The sequence below is a fragment of the Syngnathus floridae genome, unplaced genomic scaffold (assembly GCF_059516105.1).
Source record: "Syngnathus floridae isolate MCC-2025c unplaced genomic scaffold, RoL_Sflo_1.0 HiC_scaffold_117, whole genome shotgun sequence".
Classification (NCBI taxonomy): domain Eukaryota; kingdom Metazoa; phylum Chordata; class Actinopteri; order Syngnathiformes; family Syngnathidae; genus Syngnathus; species Syngnathus floridae.
Window position 1 is genome coordinate 45001 of NW_028284144.1, and position 6852 is coordinate 51852.

Here is a 6852-nt window from a genome sequence, read left to right on the forward strand (position 1 = left end):
CGCGGTAGACCGGCGCGGCCGGCGGACGCCCACGTGGCGTGCCGCGAGTCGGATCGCGCGCTCGGCCTCCGTTGATGGCCGCTAGGTGCGTGCGTGGAATCGGGGCGTCTCGGTCTCGCTGCCGTACGGCTCGCGCTAGGCCTGCGGGGGCGGCGTCGGAGCGCGCGCTCGCGCGGCGGCCGTAGCGCTAGAGGGCGACCCGCAAGTGGGGAGGAACCGTCCACCCAACGCCGGCGCTAGCCGGGGCCGGTGGGGGCCCTACCAAGGCGGGTCATGGTCGCATGTCGGTCGGTCCGGCCTCTGTTTACCGAGGCGGCCGGCACCTCCATCTGCCTTGGATGCCCCGAATCCGCAGACTTTCCTCCGGCCTCAGCTTAACGAGACGGCCGTTGCCTCCATCCTTGGATGTTAACATTCGCAGAGTTTCAGCTCCGGGCTAGGGCGGGTGAAGTCGTCTCGAACCACGTGCCTGAAGGCCGCCTCGCGCCGGATGCAGGCCCCGCTCTGTCGTGCGGTGTGACCGTCCAACGCGGGCATCGCTAGATTAGCCGTGGCCCACGATCCTTCCACACCGCGAGCCTTTCGCCCTCGGCCGCTCAGTTCGCGGGCCGCTGATCCCGCTCCATCTCTCCGGCCTGTGTTTAAGGAGGCGGCCGCTCCTCCTTCCTTGGATGGACCATTCGCATATTTTTCGCCCGGCCTGTGTTTAAGGAGGCGGCGGTAACTCCCTTTCTTGGATGAGACCCAACATTCGCATATTTTTCGCCCGGCCTGTGTTTAAGGAGGCGGCCGGTCCTCCCATTCTGCCAGTGTTCCTTGGACTTTGAATATTTCAAAGTCTTTCCGCCCAACATTCGCATATTTTTCGCCCGGCCTGTGTTTAAGGAGGCGGCCGGTCCTCCCATTCTGCCAGTGTTCCTTGGACTTTGAAAATTTCAAGTCTTTCCGCTCCGGGCTAGGGCGGGTGAGGTCGTCTCGAACCACGTGCCTGAAGGCCGCCTCGCGCCAGATGCGGCCCCGCTCTGTCGTGCGGTGTGACCGTCCAACGCGGGCATCGCTAGATTAGCCGTGGCCACGATCCTTCCACACCGCGAGCCTTTCGCCCTCGGCCGGTGTCGGTCAACGTGTGGGTGGGGGGGAAGGACGGCTGCCGGGAGCAGACAGCCGTCCCCGGGTGGGGTGTACAGTCCTTCCACCGCGGCCGCCGGGAGCAGACGGCCGTCGAGCGATTCTGCCATTGTTCCTAGGACTTTGTACATTTTAAAGACCCTCCGCGCGGGCCGCTGATCCCGCTCGGTCGCTCCGGCCTGTGTTTAAGGAGGCGGCCGGTCCTCCCATTCTGCCAGTGTTCCTTGGACTTTGAATATTTCAAAGTCTTTTCGCTCCGGGCTAGGGCGGGTGAGGTCGTCTCGAACCACGTGCCTGAAGGCCGCCTCGCGCCGGATGCAGGCCCCGCTCTGTCGTGCGGTGTGACCGTCCAACGCGGGCATCGCTAGATTAGCCGTGGCCACGATCCTTCCACACCGCGAGCCTTTCGCCCTCGGCCGGTGTCGGTCAACGTGTGGGGTGGGGGGGAAGGACGGCTGCCGGGAGCAGACAGCCGTCCCCGGGTGGGGTGTACAGTCCCTTCACCGCGGCCGCCGGGAGCAGACGGCCGTCGAGCGATTCTGCCATTGTCCCTAGGACTTTGTACATTTCAAAGACCCTGCGCGCGGGCCGCTGATCCCGCTCGGTCGCTCCGGCCTGTGTTTAAGGAGGCGGCCGGTCCTCCCATTCTGCCAGTGTTCCTTGGACTTTGAAAAGTCTTTCCGCTCCGGGCTAGGGCGGGTGAGGTCGTCTCGAACCACGTGCCTGAAGGCCGCCTCGCGCCGGATGCAGGCCCCGCTCTGTCGTGCGGTGTGACCGTCCAACGCGGGCATCGCTAGATTAGCCGTGGCCACGATCCTTCCACACCGCGAGCCTTTCGCCCTCGGCTGATGTTCAACCAACGTGTGGGGAGGGGGTTATGGACGGCTGCCGGGAGCAGACAGCCGTCCCCGGGAGGGGAGACTTCACGGCGGCCGCCGGGAGCAGACGGCCGTCGAGAGATTCTGCCAGTGTTCCTTGGACTTTGACTATTTCAAAGTCTTTCCGCTCCGGGCTAGGGCGGGTGAGGTCGTCTCGAACCACGTGCCTGAAGGCCGCCTCGCGCCGGATGCAGGCCCCGCTCTGTCGTGCGGTGTGACCGTCCGACGCGGGCATCGCTAGATTAGCCGTGGCCACGATCCTTCCACACCGCGAGCCTTTCGCCCTCGGCCGGTGTTCGCTCAACGCGCGGGCCGCTGATCCCGCTCCATCTCTCCGGCCTGTGTTTAAGGAGGCGGCCGGTCCTCCCATTCTGCCAGTGTTCCTTGGACTTTGAAAATTTCAAAGTCTTTCCGCTCCGGGCTAGGGCGGGTGAGGTCGTCTCGAGCCACGTGCCTGAAGGCCGCCTCGCGCCGGATGCAGGCCCCGCTCTGTCGTGCGGTGTGACCGTCCAACGCGGGCATCGCTAGATTAGCCGTGGCCACGATCCTTCCACACCGCGAGCCTTTCGCCCTCGGCTGGTGTTCGTCCAACGTGTGGGGAGGGGGTTAAGGACGGCTGCCGGGAGCAGACAGCCGTCCCCGGGAGGGGAGACTTCACGGCGGCCGCCGGGAGCAGACGGCCGTCGAGAGATTCTGCCAGCGTTCCTTGTACTTTGAATATTTCACAGCCGTGCTCGCACTTAGGAAATTTTCGAGCGCTGTGGCACTTAGACATTTTTCGTCAAGCGTGGCACTTAGAAATTTTTCGTCAAGAGAGGCACTTAGACATTTTTCGTCAAGAGTGACACTTAGAAAATTTTTCACTCTCTTTGTGCCTTCCAGGGTGCTGTGCAACCCTGCGTGTTGTGTTCCCACCGAGCAAGGGGCGCTGCTGGCGGCCATGACCAAGCGCTCGGCACCGGGCCCTTTCATTTTGTGGGGTAAATTATGCGCCCCCCATGCTCGTTCTGACTATATTTTGCGAAAGGGGGGTAAATCGTTGATGAGTACGCTGACTAGGGGGACCATTTAGCGTACTCTGGCGCACCTGAAGACCAAAGTTGGTACTGCACCCTCCCCCTGGTACCCCAGCCCCTGGTACCTAAAGAGGGAGAGGCCGAATTTTCGCTTTTTGGGGCCGACCGAGGGAACCAGCCGAGGCGGACACTTTTCGGCTCAAGAGCCGTTGGCACTTAGAAAAAATTCGCACAAGTTGGCAGGGCTACCAGGGGAAGAGGCCGAATTTTCGCTTTTGAAGGCCGACCGCGGGAACCAGCCGAGGCGGACACTTTTCGGCTCAAGAGCCGTTGGCACTTAGAAAATATTTGCCAAACTTGGCTTGACTTCCAGGAGAAGAGGCCGAATTTTCACTTTTGGTGGCCGACCTGGGGAACCAGCCGAGGCGGACACTTTTCGGCTCAAGAGCCGTTGGCACTTAGAAAATATTTGCCAAACTTGGCTTGACTTCCAGGAGAAGAGGCCGAATTTTCACTTTTGGTGGCCGTTATGGGGAACCAGCCGAGGCGGACACTTTTCGGCTCAAGAGCCGTTGGCACTTAGAAAATATTTGCCAAACATGGCTTGACTTCCAGGAGAAGAGGCCGAATTTTCACTTTTGGTGGCCGTTATGGGGAACCAGCCGAGGCGGACACTTTACGCTGGTTGAGTCGTTGGCACTTAGAAAATATTTGCCAAACTTGGCTTGACTTCCAGGAGAAGAGGCCGAATTTTCACTTTTGGTGGCCGACCTGGGGAACCAGCCGAGGCGGACACTTTACGCTGGTTGAGTCGTTGGCACTTAGAAAATATCTGCCAAACTTGGCTTGACTTCCAGGAGAAGAGGCCGAATTTTCACTTTTGGTGACCGACCTGGGGAACCAGCCGAGGCGGACACTTTACGCTGGTTGAGTCGTTGGCACTTAGAAAATATTTGCCAAACTTGGCTTGACTTCCAGGAGAAGAGGCCGAATTTTCACTTTTGGTGGCCGACCTGGGGAACCAGCCGAGGCGGACACTTTACGCTGGTTGAGTCGTTGGCACTTAGAAAATATTCGCCAAACTTGGCAAGACTTCCAGGAGAAGAGGCCGAATTTTCACTTTTGGTGGCCGACCTGGGGAACCAGCCGAGGCGGACACTTTACGCTGGTTGAGTCGTTGGCACTTAGAAAATATTTGCCAAACTTGGCTTGACTTCCAGGAGAAGAGGCCGAATTTTCACTTTTCATGGCCGTTATGGGGAACCAGCCGAGGCGGACACTTTGCGCTGGTTGAGTCGTTGGCACTTAGAAAATATTTGCCAAACTTGGCTTGACTTCCAGGAGAAGAGGCCGAATTTTCACTTTTGGTGGCCGTTATGGGGAACCAGCCGAGGCGGACACTTTAGGCTGGTTGAGTCGTTGGCACTCAGAAAATATTCGCCAAACTTGGCCAGACTTCCAGGAGAAGAGGCCGAATTTTCACTTTTGGTGACCGACCTGGGGAACCAGCCGAGGCGGACACTTTACGCTGGTTGAGTCGTTGGCACTTAGAAAATATTTGCCAAACTTGGCTTGACTTCCAGGAGAAGAGGCCGAATTTTCACTTTTGGTGGCCGACCTGGGGAACCAGCCGAGGCGGACACTTTACGCTGGTTGAGTCGTTGGCACTTAGAAAATATTCGCCAAACTTGGCAAGACTTCCAGGAGAAGAGGCCGAATTTTCACTTTTGGTGGCCGACCTGGGGAACCAGCCGAGGCGGACACTTTACGCTGGTTGAGTCGTTGGCACTTAGAAAATATTTGCCAAACTTGGCTTGACTTCCAGGAGAAGAGGCCGAATTTTCACTTTTCATGGCCGTTATGGGGAACCAGCCGAGGCGGACACTTTGCGCTGGTTGAGTCGTTGGCACTTAGAAAATATTTGCCAAACTTGGCTTGACTTCCAGGAGAAGAGGCCGAATTTTCACTTTTGGTGGCCGTTATGGGGAACCAGCCGAGGCGGACACTTTAGGCTGGTTGAGTCGTTGGCACTCAGAAAATATTCGCCAAACTTGGCCAGACTTCCAGGAGAAGAGGCCGAATTTTCACTTGTGGTACCCGACCTGGGGAACCAGCCGAGGCGGACACTTTAGGCTGGTTGAGTCGTTGGCACTTAGAAAATATTCGCCAAACTTGGCCAGACTTCCAGGAGAAGAGGCCGAATTTTCACTTGTTCTGGCCGTTATGGGGAACCAGCCGAGGCGGACACTTTACGCTGGTTGAGTCGTTGGCACTTAGAAAATATTCGCCAAACTTGGCCAGACTTCCAGGAGAAGAGGCCGAATTTTCACTTGTTCTGGCCGTTATGGGGAACCAGCCGAGGCGGACACTTTACGGCTGTTGAGTCGTTGGCACTTAGAAAATATTCGCCAAACTTGGCCAGACTTCCAGGAGAAGAGGCCGAATTTTCACTTGTTCTGGCCGACCTGGGGAACCAGACGAGGCGGACACATCACCCCGCAAGTGACGTTGGCACTTTGAAAATATTCGCCAAACTTGGCCAGACTTCCAGGAGAAGAGGCCGAATTTTCACTTGTTCTGGCCGACCTGGGGAACCAGACGAGGCGGACACATCACCCCGCAAGTGCCGTTGGCACTTTGAAAATATTCGCCAAACTTGGCCAGACTTCCAGGAGAAGAGGCCGAATTTTCACTTGTTCTGGCCGACCTGGGGAACCAGACGAGGCGGACACATCACCCCGCAAGTGCCGTTGGCACTTAGAAAATATTCGCCAAACTTGGCCGGACTTCCAGGAGAAGAGGCCGAATTTTCACTTTTTCTGGCCGACCTGGGGAACCAGACGAGGCGGACACATCACCCCGCAAGTGCCGTTGGCACTTTGAAAATATTCGAAACTTCCATCAAACACACATCGGCTTTTTCGCCGTCGCTGTCCGGCCTGGGCACCATCGTGGCTCGGACAGTTCGTGTGCCAGCTTCCGTTGGCACTTAGAACATTTTTCAAAATAAAAATAAACAGTCCTGCACATACGTGCCGACTATATTTTGCGAAAGGGGAGTAAACCGATGAGTACACTAACTAGGGGGACCAACAGACCGTAGTGGTCTCCCCTGGTACCTAAATGCATACCCCTGGTACCTCAGCGACTACCCCTGGTACCTAAATGCGTTCCCCTGGTACCTCAGAGAGGCCGAATTATTACATTCCGTGGCCGAACTAGGGAACCGGACGAGGCGGACACTTTTCCGGGAGAGACCCGATGGCACTTAGAAAATATTCGCCAAAGTTCGTCGGACTTCCAGAGCAAGAGGCCGAATTTTCACATTATGTGGCCGAACTAGGGAACCGGACGAGGCGGACACTTTTCCGGGAGAGACCCGATGGCACTTAGAAAATATTCGCTCAAGTTGGCAGGACTTCCAGAGCAAGAGGCCGAATTTTCACATTATGTGGCCGAACTAGGGAACCGGCCGAGTCGGACACTTTTCCGGGAGAGACCCGATGGCACTTAGAAAATATTCGCTCAAGTTGGCAGGACTTCCAGAGCAAGAGGCCGAATTTTCACATTATGTGGCCGAACTAGGGAACCGGACGAGTCGGACACTTTTCCGGGAGAGACCCGATGGCACTTAGAAAATATTCGCTCAAGTTGGCAGGACTTCCAGAGCAAGAGGCCGAATTTTCACTTTTTCTGGCCGACTCGGGGAACCAGCCGAGTCGGACACTTTTCCGGGCAAGACCCGATGGCACTTAGAAAATATTCGCTCAAGTTGGCAGGACTTCCAGGCGAAGAGGCCGAATTTTCACTTTTTCTGGCCGACTCGGGGA